General features: G+C 36.7%; 1 long non-coding RNA gene across 1 annotated transcript; it reads left to right on the forward strand.

The window, feature by feature from the left end:
- Positions 1-414: 414 nt before the first annotated feature.
- On the forward strand, positions 415-1,653 carry LOC149250683 (uncharacterized). Its single transcript, XR_016265956.1, has 2 exons — positions 415-688; positions 1,104-1,653. It is a non-coding gene; the product is annotated as an uncharacterized LOC149250683 (long non-coding RNA).
- Positions 1,654-18,106: the final 16,453 nt, after the last annotated feature.

An 18,106-nucleotide genomic window follows, 5' to 3' on the forward strand; every position in this document is an offset into this window, starting at 1 on the left:
AGCCATTTCACTAAAGAATCATATCAAAAAGGCCAAGACTACAACAAAGGGTGAACAACCATAATTTTATATGTCTTCTTAATCCTTGGATGGAATTTGTGCAAAGGATGGATTTATAGGAATGGGATGGAAGTGTACCTTTGCCAACGATATATTACTTGTGCATGTTAGGGTCCTAGAAATTTTATAGGGTGAGTTGGTGTACCTGATTATTTAGGTTTGAGAGATGTGAATAATGATTCATTTATGAAATTATTTCCATGAAAAGGTTGTTTATGACATTTAAATTTTGGATATCTTGGTTAGTCATCATTATGTGATGTCATCTCAAGGTACAATTACTGAAGAAACACCTAATCATCTGTACTATCCCTTCATCAAAGGTTTCCCTCCCCTTTCACTTCACTCATCACATCCACTCATTCCATCTCCCCTCATCATTGTCCATAAATCACTTCTATAAATAATTTTCCCCATCATTTCCTTTCCCTATTTCACTCCATATCCCTCATTTCCTTAAGGCAAAGGTCAAGCAACACATTACAACACAGAAAGAAGGTCGATTCCAGATTTTTGAGCATTCATGGTGGCCGATTGCATAAACCCTAACTGCGCAAAGTTTCCCCCTCGTCTTGGCCTCACCTCGGAAAAAAAATTCTCGGTTTCTCCAACACCTCACAATAAACAGGTAGCTCTTTACAAAACCCATGTCTCAGTTTTATTTGGATTTCTCCCCATGTATGAAATGCATTAAATTTTTTTGAGGTGACTGCGCAAAGACAAAGTATTCCCTGTTTTAGTCATCTTTTTGAAAATTGTTTTATGATCAACCAGAGATGAATATTGAGAAACTGGAAGAGGTTTTTTTTCCTAAGATGCTAAAGTAAAATAAAATACTTTAACTTTACACAAGTATTACAGAGTGAGAGATCCATTCACATCTTCACAACCTATTTTTATGACTGCGCAATGTCTTGTTTTAGTCATCTTTTTGCACAGAAGATTATAAAGAACTGAAGGGTAATTTTGACAAACTGAAGGAGGTTTATCTCAATATTATATTCCTCTACAATAACCTATTTCACTTTTCATACAGGTCATAGGTTGAAAGTTGTGAAGGTAACTTGGAGACAGTTTTACAGGAAAAAATGACCATGACTTTTTTTTGACTGCGCAAAACCTAAAGGGGTGTTTTGACAAAGAGTATCAATTGGAGAAAGAGTTTCAAAGATTCATAAACATGTCCCATATTTCAATTCATCCATTAATCTACATCAAAGATCAACAGGCCCCTTAAAACACCAAATTTTGGCACCCAAATGTACTGTGACTATGTAAACTTTTAGAGTTTTGTTGTTTTAGTCATCTTTTTGAAATATGTTTTGTGGCCAAAAATAGATGAATCTTGGGAAATTGGAGGATGTTTTTTCTCCGAAGATTCCAAAATACAAAAAAAAAAACTCACTTTTCACACAGGTATCAGGTATTGGGAGATAGACTCTCATCATTTCAGCGTATTTTTCTAACTGCCCAAAACCCTGTTTTAGCCATCTTGTTTCATAACAAATTATGAACAACTGAAGGGGAATTTTGACAAACTGAAGGAGGTTTATCTTAGAAATATATTCATATACAATAACCTCTTTCACTTTTCACACAGGTCATATAGGTTGAAAGTTATGAAGGTAACTTGGAGACCCAATTTTACAGTTTTACAGGGAAAATTCACATGACAATCAACGTATTTTTGGGCAAGATTTCGAATTTTGGGAAAGATTTGATCAAATCTGAAGCAGTTGAAAGATGAATACTGATGATAAGATTAACTAGAAGGATGGATCAACATTGAATAACATCTATCAAGTTGTTTCAAATCAATTTACATTCACTAAATGTAGCCCCTGTTTTCTGCAATTGGTTTCTAGGTGCATTGAACTTGGTCTTTTGACTTTCTAAAGGAGGAATTTGGTCACTTAGTGATAAATTTGAATTCCTATTTTATATAATGATGAGAAACAAATGTAATTAGTTATTATATCATTTATTTGCTCAAGATATTTTAAAATTATTCTCCTATTAATACTTCAAATTTTGGAGTATTATGTGTTGGAACTCGTGGATAAAGAAACCCATTGATGTAAAGCAGCTACTTGAGCTTCATTTGGTAAAACTTCAATAATACAGTTGTAAAAATTATAGGATTCTCATGTCACTTATGTTACTAAAGTGCATCTATCTTTGTATCTATGTTTTCATTGTTTTTCATATGTTATTCATCGATTTTTGGATTATGTTAAGAAGTAAACGAACAAAACTTGTTGCAAAATATACTATGCTTCTGGCTTAATAATAATCTTAATGTTTTCTACTTGATGATTAATTCCATAATTCTTAGTTGCTATGGTATAGTCTGATCCCCTCACCTTTTCTTCAAAACCATCTTAACTCTAAGAATCCAGCATAGGTACCTACCTTCCCATGTAGGGTTGCCTGTAGAACCTGTTTTGATTGAACTCAACTTGCGAATCCATTGCCCAATGGATTATCTTCTTTGTTTCAACCCAACTCAATTTTCAAAACCTGAACCTAATAGGTAGCCTAATATTATTCAGAAGAACATAGCTAAATTATACAGAGAGACCCCTCTCTGGATTTGGAAGGACTAGATTCCCAACTCCAAAAGTGGTTTTGTGGTTACCTCTGCAATTATTTCCCAGCCTTATTAAATTACAAAGTGATAATAGTGCACATATGTTTCAAATTGATATGGGAGATAGGTTATCGAGGAACCTGTGCAAATATTACTGAACATTTCAACTCACCCTTGTATCAGATGTGATATGATGTTGAACCACCATGTATGTCTAACAAAGCAAGAGCATCCCTTCTAGAGATTGCAGATTGGTTCACTCCTCCATATGGAACATTCATCCAAGTCTTTTGTGCATATAGAATTCCACATTTATTACCTTTATTTTTGACAGATAAGGTGGTAATGTAGGAAGTGGCTTACCAACTTTCCACATGGTTGCCTAATTCACTTCAAAAGGAAAAGAAGTCACCATGGCCAATCTTTCCACTATGTATATGGTCATATATTTTGAAGAATTTGAAAGAAGTAAAAACTAAGGCATATGAACTAGAGAAGTTCAAGTTCGGTGAGTTAAGCTACCATAGATATGGTCCTAGAGACATGACCACTCAACACTGCACATGAATAATATATAGCTAAATGTATGCGTCAACATCTTGGGCAGATGAAGAAAAGATTAATAATTTCTACAACATTACTAAAGTGGTTGAAGCAGGAAAAGGAGGATCCATCCAATGTCACAAATGTTCTAGATGATCAAGAAGGAGACCAAGAGGACATGGATACTCAAGAGAAGGTTGAATTGAAAAGAAAGAAGGATCAAGAAGCCAAAAGAGAAAAATTAATAAGCTTAAAGCCGATAGAGATGCAAAGAAGTTGGTGGAAGAAGAGAAGAAGATAAAAGAGCAAGAGGAGTCACAAATGAAGCAACATGAAGAAGAAGCAAGGAAGAAAGAGGACAAGAAAACAAAAAGAAAGAGACATTGAAAAAGAATAAAGAAGCATTGAGAAATAAAGAGGAAGAAGAAGATCTAAGTAAGCAACAGGAAGAGGAAGAGCATAAAAGAAAACAACTCGAAGAAGAGAAGAAAAATATAAGAGAGGAAGAGGAAATGTCAAAGAAATTTAATTTCCAAAGAATTAGCCGATAAGAAGGTGGAAGAAATCATAATGAAGAACTTGACAACTAAACCAATTGTGGCTACCTTAAACATTTGGCCTCCAACTCCCCTTACATGGGGACATCTCCCACTCAATGAGATGGGCATCATGGTCCAAGGAGAAGAAAGAATCTCAGGTATTGAAAATTTCACTTTCAACCAATTCAAATTCAAGACCAACAAAGAGAGGAGGAAATATTATCCTAACGAGCCAAACAGGCCTGTCTCAATCAATATGGAAAGGGAGATTGTAGCAGATACAAGTTCTAATCTGAAGGCAATAGCTTCAAAAAAAATGAATTTTTCAACAACAACCGAGAAGATCATTGATCACCTATCTCAAGAGGTTTAAAGGTTGAAGAAGAGTTAGTCAATGTGCACAACAACTCCTCATTGTGTCAAAGTTTTTACACCACAAGGTCCAACAGTGAAAATAGGAAATTAGCAATTCTTAAAGAGCTAAAAGAGTTGGAGGAAATTATGAATCAAGTGTATGATGAGATGATAACATTGCATAAGGTAATAGATCCTATAATTGATATGAAAAAGAAGTTGCAGGAAAGAGGAAAGTTGCTTAAGACTTGCTCTCTTAGTGATATATTTCATTCAAGAATGGAGAAAAAAGTACCTCAATGCACCCATAAAGTTACCTAAGAAGGGAAGGATAGAGGCTGAGCTAGATAGGGTGGAAATGAGAATGTTGGTGCAATCACATGGACAATTAAGAAACAACATGGTTAATACAATATCAACCTATCTGAAATTATATAGTGGATTAGAGGCCTTGCTCAGAATGCATAAGATACCTTCAGTTGTTGCACCAAGGGAAGTCAGGTCGAAAGAAGAAATTAACTGAGAAATGAAAGAATCATTGGATGTCATAAGGCATGCTGCTATGTAGAAAGAGTTAGAAGTAACAAAAGAGGCCATTATTCAACATGTTGCAGAGCTCACCAAATTGCATACCAAATTAACGATGCTTTGGAACAAGTTGCAAGTGGATTCAAAGACAATACTACTAGATGCTTTAGTATGTAGGATAAGATATGACTGAGATATAGCATAAAAGGTGAAGGATGTCGTTGCATATTATAAATCATGATATGAGTATGTGACTAAAGAGCTTCATGTTGAAGTGTCAGAGATGCCCATTACACAAATTCTCACATGAATGCATTTTGTTTTTCCTCAATTTTGATTGTATTTTTGTAAATAATATTTTTATAATTAGAAATGAGAAAATAAAGTGAAAAGTCACATGGAACTCAAAAGGTCACATGGAAGTCAAAAAGTCACGAGGAAGTCCAAGAGTCATAAGGAAAGGTGAAGGGTCACCTCACTTCTTATAAATACACCCTCATGGCTAGAGAAAATGGACTTTTAGATTTGGTTTTCTATTGTAAGCATATTGTTAGAGAGTTTGTTATTCTTTTGTGAAAGCAAGTAATAGCCTTAATTCTCCACCACTCACTCTAGTGGATGTTACTTGTAATTGTTTATTTAACACCTCCACTTAACCCTCAAAAGATATTTGAGCTAGACAATAATTTCATACATGTATCATAAAGCGTTGTGAGACTATTAACTAAATGGTTGATGGTATGTGTTTACATTCATACGTGTTAAGTAAAACAAACTATTTTGTTATCTCTAACACACATCTTATTTGAAATTGTATGTCATTTATGCTTTAACGATCTTTGTTGGTTCTAAACTACTTTCCAATAAATAAATGAATCTTTTCTTTCACATTATTAGAGTAATGCTAACATTCTTCTTGTAAAGTTTCATGTCATTTATTTTGTTTGCAACGATGTTTTGTGGACATTATTTGTAAGTATTTCACAAAGATATTTTTACTTGTATTTGTTAAAAGTTATATCAGTTGTCTTATGTGTTGATGATTTAGACTAGAGCATATCATAAAACAAGTGAGATGGTAGTCGCGCCAATATACCAGATGAGAATCATATTCCAAACAATGTAGGGTCTAGTTGGGACTTTACACCGGTAAGATTCCCTATCGTTGGCAAAACATTTGGGCATAAACAGTACCCCATGACTTTGTGAGCCAGTCCAAAGTCTGATCCAGATGGATATTGGTGGCCACCCACCTATTCCACCTAGACCCCCCAGTCAATTTCATCTGTTTCCTTAATTGTAGCACAATTTACTATTTTTGGCAGTTTTTCGGGTCCTGAACTTCCAGAGTCGTTTTGAGGCCCTAAGCAACTATTTTTTGGCAAAATAGCTTTGCCAAAAAAAAATCAGTTAGGGCCTCAAAACGGCTTCGAAATTTCAGGACCCAAAAAACTGCCAAAAATAGTAAACTCTGCTGCAATTAAGGAAACAGATGAAACTGACTGGGTGGGTCTAGGCGGAATAGGCAGGTGGCCACCAATATCCACCTCGATCAAAGTCATCCTTACCAGTTTCAAGTCTGACACTTTCTCCCCTACTACAACAAGCTCATCTCATACTTGAAATATTTAGGTAAGATAAGAAGAAACTGTCTCAAACTTGGACATCTTGATGCCCCTAAGTTTCTCTCTCAGCACCATTTTCCGGTTTTGGTTGTTGCTTTGGTAGAGCTTGGTCAATTCCTCCCACATTTCTCTAGTCGTTTTCTTCCTGGATATATGAGGAATAATGCAATTCTTCAATCCATCCATAATAATCCTCTTGACTTTCACATCCTTCTTATTATGGGCGACCATAACTGTTGCATTAGTAGGAGGAATCTGAGTTTGTTATACAAACTCCCAGATTTCGTTCTCCTCTAACACCAAAAAAATTATCTCCTTCTAGATGTTGCAGTTAGACAAAATATCCAAGGAATATTGAAACCTAATACCTGTATCTATCTATGTCCAACTAATCAAACCCTTACAAAAACAATTTTCCTTGATGAAGAAGAAAATTGCACTCTTCTTCACGTTGTCTCTGTGTGACCCATTGTGACTCTATCAGCCCTATTCCCTGCTAAATATTCCTCCATCACTCTGCTAAGGAAACAATTTGAGGTTGGCCCCTATGCCCTGATCAACCTTCACACTAACCTATTATTCTAAACTCCCAGGCTCCAACTATGTGTTCCTCTCATGCTTGATTCTCTACAGACTACATGACTTTTCATGATGGTACCCTATCACTCGAGCTTTGCTTCACCTTTTGCAATGGGACCTTTCCTATCGGCCACATGTGTCCCTGTTAGGAGTCCTGTGGCCATGTTGTTCAATCTGTCAACTGCCAATTTGTCCATATTTAACCATTGTCGCATTGACCAAAGTTTGGTGACTAGCCTATTTCCACTGCCCCTTTTTTGTTGGCTCACTCAACCAACTTGGAAGTTGTGCATTCGAGACTATTGGCCTCCACCTAAGGCTTATATGTTGTATATTTTTCCAACTGTGCCTATGCTCCTCGTCCCCCATCGCTTGCTCTTAATCCCTGGCTAAAATGTACTCCTCGACTAGCTCTTCTGCCACGTTGTGCAACTTCCCAATATTCCTTAATCTCTATCATGCTCATTGACCTGCTCTGTATGGAAACTAACTCTCTTTTCCACCTGCGCCCTCTATCTTGTTCCAAGTTGTCGACAACTATGTCCCTATCAGTTCCAGCAACATTGTGTCCTGTGCGCTTATTTACTCGACTACTCTGCACATGTTTCTCCTGTGGGCTGCTAGATACTGTGGTGTTGGGTCCCTTAAAAAAAGTCCCTTTTAAAAATTTTGTCTTCAACCATTTGATCAATTTATTTTGGCCCCTAAAAAAAATCGCTTGTAAGATTGTGGCTGAACTTGGCCCTTATGATCCAGTACAAACCTAACACATATGATTCCGAGATCAATTTACTTCAGAGTTCTAGCTCTGATACCATGTTAGATTTCCTACGAACCTAGCACCTAGTATTTAATTCCTAGCAGAAAACTTACTAAATAAGCAAACAATTAGGTTCCTAACAAAGTATTTAGCATAAGCAAATATAACGATCTCAATCACAATGATACAAACATATTTCTACCCAACAATTTTTTCATTAACAAATCAAAACTTAAATGGGCTTCCGTCCTGGGAAAATAGCCCACCTAAGAAAATATAGATAGAATAACATGGATCTGATCCAATAGATTTTCCCTAGATCGATGCTTGATCCCTCCTGCAGATCTACATCTCTAGCCTCTTTGCACTACCTCAGACCCAACACACTACTCATTGAGATGCCTCTCTCAATCTTATGTTATTGTTGTGTGTCTATTTCCTTCTCCCTAACCTTGCTTTTATAACTTTACATTGAGTGAAAGCCCTAACCCCAACCTTAATCTCAAAGTGATTAACAGGCGAAATTAGATCTTGCCTCACCTGAGATCAACGACTAAGATTAAAACTTACTCACTAAAGTAAATTAATTTACTTTTCCTAAGTTTCTCTTAGCTTAATAAGCTGACATATTAATATGTACTTTTTCCTAAGTTAGACTTAGGCTAAGTTACATTACCAAATTGTTCACACTAGAGAAAGTGTTCTAAGGAGAATGTGGGAAACGTTTACACACATAGACACAAAGCATATGCAAAAGTACCTGCCCGAGCTACAAAAATCAACAATCTATCTTCATTATTGTATATGAATTCCAAAGGAACCCAATTTAAGGTACCCAAAATGGTCAACATTATTAAGTTAAAAAGTTGGGGATTTTATTCATTGTCTTGCTACTTTTCCTCTTGTTTAGTAGAATGAAGAGGGGTGTTTGTAGATGTTTTGGAATGTTTGGAATTGTTGCACCCTCTCAATTAAAATCTAATATCTTGGTGCTTGGAACTCGATATGAATGCCATTCATTTCAAACCATTAATATTACTCCACAAAAAACAATGTTGTAGTAGAATTTATTGTATGATGTTATCTTTGTTTATGTCCTCGTCAACATGAAAAGATTGGCCTAATTATGAAGGTCAAATTGGGGATATTGCAAATGAAGATTTAAACAATAAAATTGATACCTTTAGTAATTTGGAGATGAAGGTAAACTTGGCATTAGAGTAACAAATAGAATTAAATAAAACTCCACAATATTTTCTTATATATATTAATGTTAATAGAGAATTTCGTGATTGATAGATTTAATTGTGGATAAGGTATGAGATTATTAATTAATTGTGCCAAGATTTAAGTAACACGTGAGAATGTAAAAAAAACCATGAAAGCGAGGATCAATCTTGTTATCATAAAGTTTAAGAATAGAGTCAAATCTCTTAACAATTCTAACTACATAGGTTCTCATCTCATAGGATATTTAGAATCATGAAGGTTAACTACTAATTACTTGGTTGTGGAGCTTATGCTCCTACTAGTATAGATCCGTCTTAACTCAAGATCTACCAAGAGCTTATTAATCAAATTTATCAAGATGAAAACCTCTTTCTAAGTGACAAAATCAAGGAATGTTTACACATCTAGATATTTGATTATGTTGTCACTCCGACAAACACCCTCCAAAATTTTGGCTACACTTAAATTTTGGAGCATACCATGGATCTTGCAATCGGTCGTTTTGTAGTCACTTCTTGGTCAGTCAATGTTTTGTTAAGTCTCTAAGCTCCCTTCTTGAATTGTAAGTGTCCTAGTCACCTTCTCCCACATGCTCAATCCACACAAGTTCATGAGCACATTATTTTACACAAGATTGTATAGGCTAACACAGTACATTAAGACTGTGCCTGTGTGATGATCAACCCATGTTGACAGTCAGTGCACGCTTTCATTGTCTGTCTCTCACTTTTGGTTGTGATTGTACTTTTGTTTCTATGAGTTTTCAAAAATGTTGCTTTTTCACGCCTTCACTTTCGCGAGTGTCGCTTTCATGTTTTCGATTATCACCTTTGCTTGCTTTCATACTAATTAGTTTCATTTTCATGTTATCTTGGTTCTGGCATGTGTTTTTTCATTGTCGTTCGCATATTGCAAGTGTAGTTCGCACTTTTCTCTTTATATAGCACGTGTCCTCTTTTAGCATGGAAAGTGTCGCATATCATGTAAAGTGGAGTTTTGGCTTGTTTCAAGGCGTAAATTTGGTGTTTATGAGTCCTACTAGTCATGTAGACATGTTTTACACTCATTCCCAAAGTTTCATGCACTGTTGCACAAGTGTCGTCACTTTCGTCGCAAAGTGTATCTTTTGTGTCACACTTGGAGATGTATGTTGCATTGTTGTCGCATTAAGGACATCCTGTTGTTATTGTTTTTTGAGTGATCAACATTGTGTCAGCGACTATTTCGAGTGTCTGATCAAGATCTAGTTTTGTCTCTACTCACTTGAGCCTCACTAATCCCACACTTAGCCTTATCCAAAAAAATTTGTTCCCAAGCAACTTGACTTCACTCAGCTTTCCTAAACTGCGCATTGTGCAGTCACAACCCTCAAGCACTAAAATGTTGGGTGTGGAGCCTGATTATCTTCTTTATTCAGAGGTATCACCGCATTGGACCCCAGTTCGTAACGTGGCGGCAATGCCGCCTGTAATATTTGCGTTGCAAGAGGGGTCCAGGGGGTGCGTCTACGATCTTTGGGAGCCCTCCCCTGGTAGGGGATTGGGGGCAGTGTCCTCGAAGCTAAAAATAGATGTAAAATTGCCTTGTAAAATGTTGTAATTTCGTAGTCAATCTAGGTCGTTCATTAGGTGAAGATCTGATGGTAGAAGTTATGTTTAATTTAGGGTTTTTTGCCCTAGAAGGCAACCCCTCGCTATATATGAGGGAATTGTATTGCGTCTGTGTCGATCTATATTCTGAGTGAGAAAGAGAGAGGAGATTGTGTGATATCAAAGAGGGAATTACAACGGATCTGATGTAGGCTATATCTCTTCAGTTTGCTGGATAATATAAAAGGAAGGGCTGGCTGTTTCTCCGTGGACATAGCCCAAATTGGGTGAACCACGTATATCTGTGTCTCTATTGTTTTATGTGTTTTCTGTGTTTATATTTCTGCAATATATTTTATGTGTTCCATTGCTCTATAATATATAATTTTCTAACATGAAATTTCCTCTTGGAATTTCACACTGCACAATCTTAGTGCTCATTCCCAGTCCTTGATCTCCAGAACTGCGTAATTGTTGCCTCCAACCACCTTTCTTTGCGCATTGCACAATCTCAAGCATCAAACCTCAACCTTAAGCTCTTGAAATATAGAACTGCGCAATCACATTACCTCCCTCCCTCCAAAAATGCGCATTGGGAAACTTCAAGCCTCAAGCCTCAAGCTTGAGGCCTTGAACGCCTCAACTACACAATATCCTAGCCTATTTTCCTATCTGAGCTACACATTGGGCAACTTCAAGCCTCAATATTGACCTCTTAAGTTCGTCAACTGCACAGTCACTCAACCCAGGACTTCAGAACTGCGCACTATGCAATATTAAGCCTCTAGCTTGAGCCCTTGAGTCCGTCAACTGTGTAATCCCTCTTCCCAAGCCTCCAGAACTGTGCATTGCATAGTCTCAAGGCTCAAGCCTCCAACCTGAGCTCTTGAGTCCCTCAACTACACAATCTTTGACCCTGGACATCCTGAACTGGTCATTGTGTAGTCTCAAGCCTCAGTACAAAACCTTGGCCTTTAGAATTGTGCAATCCCTGAGTCAGGCACTCAACCAGTCATTAGTTTCAGCCTTGAAAAGTGATTTCATGAAGTGTCTTAGACTAAGGGTTTATCAGACTGATGGCATCTTGTCATGAGTGGATTGTAGTCATAGGTATTATATTATGTCATTATAGGATGATGATGAAGGAGATGGATAAGGATACCATGCTAGAAGACACATAAGGAGTTGAGGAGATAAGATGATCATCATGTGAGAAGTCGAAGGAACAATGGATTACAACAGAAGACTAAAGATCAACACCACATGAACACTCCATTTGATTTTCAACCCTTTGGAGGGAATATTTGAAGAACAAAGCATATATCTCATGAATACGAAGTGTTGGATACATCTCTTATTGAAGACAAATATTGTCATTGTCAAGTCGTGATGTCTGCAAGTGTCACCAAAATGTCATGTGTGTCCATGTATCTTGCCACATCTCTTGTGGATGTAATGATGTAAATATCACAATCAAAAGACAAAATTTAATGTAAAGTGGAAGTCCAAGATCCATCCATAGAACGTGAAAAGTCATGTAGGAGGTCAAAAGGCCACAAAAAGTCAAACAATCATGAGGGTAGTCAAAGAGTCACAAGGAAGGTGATGGATCACCATTTGTTATATATACACCCTCATTTCTCATGAAAATCACTTTTCACCTTGGCTTCTACCCTAATGCATTAGAGAGACAAAGTTATTACTTTTGGGGAGCAAGTAGTGTCTCCAATGCTCCACTATTGGAGCTAGTGATGTTCATTGTACTCATGTATCTTGGTACTTTTACTTAATACTTGAAGCATAATGGCCAACATGTTTTCATGCATGGATTGTGGATATTTGTAAGACTATTCTGTAAATGTTTATGATTCATTTTTAGTTTCACCTATACTAAAGTAGTTGAACTATTTCAGCTATTTTAATGCTTATCACATTGAGAATGTGTTGTAATGGTTATAACAATCATCACATTTATGTGGACTATTCTGCTTGATGTTATACGAGTTTTTCTTTTTTGTGTGTCTGTCTCTACTGGGGTGGTACTATTACCTCTCTCTTAGTGGCTCACTTTTATTTCTCCTTGTAGTAGGAGAACCTTGGTACACTCACAACTGAGCATTCACCAGGCACACTCACTTGCTTTTACAAAGGCACATGCACTCTTCTCCATGTTTCTAATAGCTAAAGCCAAGCTAAATATGTAAGAATATATGGAAGTTGGTCTAATACTCTGGATGTGGCTCCTATTCCAAATATGTGAGGTCTATTTGGGACTTCACATCGGGGAGACCCCATTGGTTGACGAATTTCTAGCACCATCAAAAAAATTGCGCTAAGAGGGCCATATGACAAGCCATGCCCGTTGAGTATGTTTTGAACCTCTTATCTGAAATGGCTCATCCTTAAATCGTACTTCTGGGGTGTTTTTCTAACCTATCCCTTGATTAACTTTCAATCCCTGATGAGTCTCTCCATGACTTGTCTCAACTCAAGTTTGATGGTGAGGGTGATACATCCATTGCCGAGCATGCATCTCTTTTTCTTAAGTTTTGTGAATACTATGAAATTGATTGTGAAGATGTGGCTTGTATTCTCTTCTACCTCACCCTTGAAGGTCGAGTTAGCCAATGGTGTCACACTCTACCACCTACTTCCATTCATTCTCTTGAACACCTCATTAAGGAGCTTCATTTAGCATTTTATAGGTATGATTACCGAGATGTTTATAAAAGAATCAATCAACTTAGAATGAAGCCTAATGAATCAATTGAGGATTTATCTAATCGATTCCTTCACCTATGTTATGAGTTTCCTGAAGAAGACACAGATTGGTATTTCTTTAAACAAAAGTTTGACCGTTTGGTTCATATCTCTTTGCACAATGAACCCAAACCACCTAATGTTTCTTCTTCCCCAACTCTTGTCAATCATGGAGCACCTATAATTCTAGAGGAGGAACCTACTATTCCTTTTGTTCCTTGCCCTCATCCTTTTTCAGTTTTGATGAGGGTGCCCCCTTATGATGATAGTAAAGTTGGGAAATCTACAAATCAAATTTCGAACCCGTATTCTCATCCTCCTTCTACTTTTCATGATTTAGATCCAATGGAGGAAACCCCAGAATGGATCATGAAGCATATGGTGAAGACTAATTCTTCCACTCCTCAAGATGATTCTGGCATTCTCAATCTCAATCCTGAATCTGTTTCTACTTAAAGTATTACTTCTTTAAGGGACATATGTCATCCTATATCATCTACATTCCATGACTCTTTGTATCATGATCCGCTTGATCAATCTACTCCACCAACTAGTTCTTCACACTCTCTTGATTTTCAAGTTGTTGGTTCAAATTGCAATCAAGTACAAGGAAGTCACATTACACAGGTAGAGGGGAAAGAAAGTGAAGATACCTTTGATATTTCTTCTCTTTTTCAAAATTCCCTATGTTAGGATAATGCTCTTCCATCCTTGGTTGATTTTCAATCTAAGAATCTCGGTGATGAATCAAATGGAATTTACTTACCTAATCAGTCTGAAGTCTTGGGCAATAATCATTCTGATGATGATGACTTTGTTGATGTATGTGATGAAGAATGCCCAAGTGCATCCATTGGTCTCTCTATTTCTCAAGACTATTTTTTTTTGAAATATTTAGATCTTAAATATGTTTTGGTCAAAGAAGATTCACTTATGAACATTACTCCATCTTCACCTCCCTATCCTTTGTGCTCTACTATTTGTAATGCATCAACTTGCAGTGGAAATTATTCATGTTCTTAAAGTTTGTTATCTGATGAGTTGAACAAATGACACAAGATAGTGAGAATATACATGATGAAGAAGAAAATAATGAAACTATAGAGCATCCGTTCCATCCCTTATCATCTCTTTCTTTGTATGGGGGTAATTATTCGAATCAATGCGATCATGGTATTTTTTCGATTCATACATCTTTAGATTTGTGATTAGAAGAATCTTACGACTTGATTAATATGCTTGTTGAAGTTGAAAAATCTGATCAAACCAGTGATGTAGATAGATGCCATCCAGATAATGGTGATCCCGTTAACTTAATCAATAGAAATTGTCCACATGCAATATGTGATTTGGCTCAGTTTATAAAATGTTCTTATCTATATTTTCAAAGTTCAAGAACTTGTTAGGAAGTCGAGGCACTTTAACTCTCGTTGATGGTTATGTCAGGTTCTCGTGATCCTGGTAAAATCCCTGAACCATGTCATAGCTGGATTTTCTCACATAATTATTTCATTCATATTGTTTCACTCGATGAAAACTTATTCTTGATGGATTTTGGCTTTTCTCGTTACAATTTTCGTATTTATTGAGATCAAGTTTTTGATCATACTGTTGTAGTGAGTACATCCTCATGCAAATCTCATGTATCAAATTCAGGTTTGGAGTGTATACCTTTCGTGAATGAGCATAATTTTGAAGCAGATCAATTTGAAGATTACCTTTGGCCGAAGAATTCATATCTGTTAAGTGCTATGGTGGATAATCAACTCCTAGTCTCTCTTGTGAATGTATTCATGACACCATAAATCCTCTTGAGTGTTAGCAAGTGCTTGAGTTATTTGTTGAATGAAGTTCCTCTTTTTTATACTTTACACCCCGATTGGTTTCGTATATTTTCTATACTAGCATTCCTCTTCAATTCTTTCAATTATTACGATGCTTATATAGTTTGTCACCCATTACGGGAAGATGATCTGTCACATTAGACATGCGAGGATGTTGGTTCTATTATTCAAAGCATTCACAAAACTGTTCAAATTGATTTATCCATGTTAATTAAAAACTGGGAATCTGATGCTTTAATTAGCCCATCTGGTCATGATTATATCTTTGATGACTACCATTCAACCTACCATTTTCCCATCAACACATTCAATGATAGTTGTTCTACATCCTTTGATATTTACGGTTTACCATCTCAATATCTAGATGCTAGCCAAGTAGTTGAGGCACTTCAGCCTGTGTTGATGGTTATGTCAGGTCTTACTGTATTGACATGTTGGCTGAATATGATCAGATCCATTTTCTCTCAGAAGACCCATCATGACCTTGTGCTGCTAATTGAAAATTCATCTTTTCAAAGATTTCAGGGTTTTCAAAATGATTGTTTCAAATTTCATGATCCAATCACTGAATGGTTGGAGCAATATTACTTGGAAACCTCCATCACAAATAACAAGTTTCGATCTTTCCTCATGCTTGCTAAGGAGTACAACGTAGATGAAGATACATTCACAAGAAGCTTCCGAGGTTTTTTTTATCGTGGTTTTTTTGAAAAAGGTAAGAATGTGAGCTTGCTAGAAGTAGTGAATATGACATATCTTTATACTAACAAGAAATACCTTTAATTTGTTGTGAAAGTTATTCAAGCTCTTATATTTTCTCTTGCACATTACTTTATATCAGTTTTAATCGATCGTATCTTTGTGATTGCAGGCTAGGAACAACTACGGTGGCTTCACTGGAAATTTCATTACACTTGACCCCGACCTTCTAGTTGTTTAGGTTAGGAGTGGTTCTAGATGTATTTTATTTTTCCCCTCTCTTGCACTCATCCTGCACTTGTTCTCCTTAGTCTTTCTTGTGTTTTCTTACTTTTGTCTTGCATCATGTTTTGGTTTAGCCTGCTTTTGCTTGTGCTTTGGGTTTTCTTTCTTGTTGTGTCATGTATTTTCCTTTTTGTTTTTTTAGTGATACTTTTCATGAAGGGTGTCCCATTTAGACTCGAAGACAATGTTACAAAATAAAAAAAGGCTTTGTGACACTACAACATTTGGCTAACCAATAGTCCTTCTTCCTTGTCTTGGTTATCCTTTGGTCGATGATGTTCTGATGGAAAATATGATCCTTGCGTGAGGAAATCTCTATGTCAAACCATGATATCCATGTCTACTTTGGAAACCTCATGCCTACACTCAGTTCTTTATGTTTCAGTGTTATCCATGCTTATCCAATCAAGTAGAGGAGGACAAGGGGAAAATAAAAATGAGAAAAACAATATCATAGGTCTTACATATGCTTCTCTGAAGGAACAACCTATTATACTCTTAATAAGTCGATATCCATCTTCTACCCATGAAATGAATAAGTGCTGATGCACAGTCCTATAAAATAAATAAATAAGAGTGAAAGAAGAGAAAGGATTCTTGTGCAGGGAAGTGAAGCAAGAAAATTTGTTGGGGTATAGTCCAAGCTCGTTAGCATTGGAGCAATGTTTGTGTTCCTAAATTGAATCCATCAGGGTATTGTCCAGGCCTGCTAGCAGTGGAGTAACACTAGAGATGAAAAATTATACTCTGAAAATCTAAAGCTTGCGAACTACATTGCCCGTTATGATTTTGAAACATTGTGGTATTGCTTATCATATGTTTGTGTTCAACCAAGAAGGAATGAAGGGGAATGTGTGTACATACAAACTAAGTGGGGAAGCTCAAATAATCCGAATGATGAATCAATACTTCTTGAAGAATTAGACCCCGCACAAATAATTTACCAAGGCAGAGAAGTTGGAGTTCTACCAGTGTGTTGCCAAGTTTTGTTGCTACGACAAACACCCTCCAAAATTTTTCCTACACTTAAATTTTGGAGCCTACCGTGGATCTTACGATCAGTTGTTCTGTAGTCATTCTTAGTTGGTCAATGTTTTTTTAAGTGTTGGAGCTCCCTTCTTGAATTGTAAGTGTCGAAGTCACCTGCTCCCACATGCTTAGTACGAAACAAGTTCATGAGTGCATTATTTGACACAATCTTGTACAAGCATTACACAGTCCATCAAGAATGTGTCTGTGTGATTATCAACCCATGTCGACAGTTAGTGCATGCTTTCATTGACAATCTCTCAGTTTTGTTTGTGATTGTACTTTTGTTTCGGTGATTTTTGCAAACTATTGTTTTTTCTCGCCTTCACTTTAGCAAGTGTTGCTTTCATGTTTTTGATTGTTACCTTCAATTTATTTCATCTTAATTAGTGTTGTTTTCATGTTATCTTGGCTCTAGCATGTGTTGTTTTCACCGTAATTCGCATATCGGTGTCCTTAACACTTTTCTCTTTATATAAAAAAATGTCATCTTTTGGCATGGAAGTGTCGCTTATCACGTAAAGTGGATTTTTGGCTTGTTTCAAGGGTAACTTTGGTGTTGATGAGTCCTACTAGCCATGTAGATATGTTTTACACTCATTCCCAAGGTTTCATGCACAACCGCACAAGTGTTGTCACTTTCATCGCAAAGTGTATCTTTTTGTGTCACACTTAGAGAGGTATGTTACATTGTTGTCGCATTGAGGACATCATGTTGTTCTTGTTTTTTGAGTGATCAATGTTGTGTTGTCGACTATTTCGAATGTGTGATCGTGATATAGTTTTGTCTCTGCTCGCTTGAGCCTCACTGATCCCACACTTAGCCTTATCCAGAAAATTTTGTTCTCGGGAAACTTGACTTCACTCAACTTTCCTTAACTGCGCATTGCACAGTCTCAACCCTCAAGACCTGACCTTTCCTCTTGGAACTACACATTGCATAGTCTCAGTGCTCATTGCTAGTCCTTGAGCTCCAAAACTGTGTAATCATTGCCTCCAACCAACCTTCTATGCACACTACGCAATCTCAAGCATTAAGCCTAAGCCTTGAGCTCTTGAACTGCACAACTGCACAATCACTTGGCCTCTATC

The sequence above is a fragment of the Pinus tabuliformis genome, chromosome 7 (genome assembly GCF_031772625.1).
Source record: "Pinus tabuliformis cultivar Carrire ecotype Pingquan chromosome 7, CPIR1, whole genome shotgun sequence".
Taxonomy (NCBI): Eukaryota; Viridiplantae; Streptophyta; class Pinopsida; order Pinales; family Pinaceae; genus Pinus; species Pinus tabuliformis.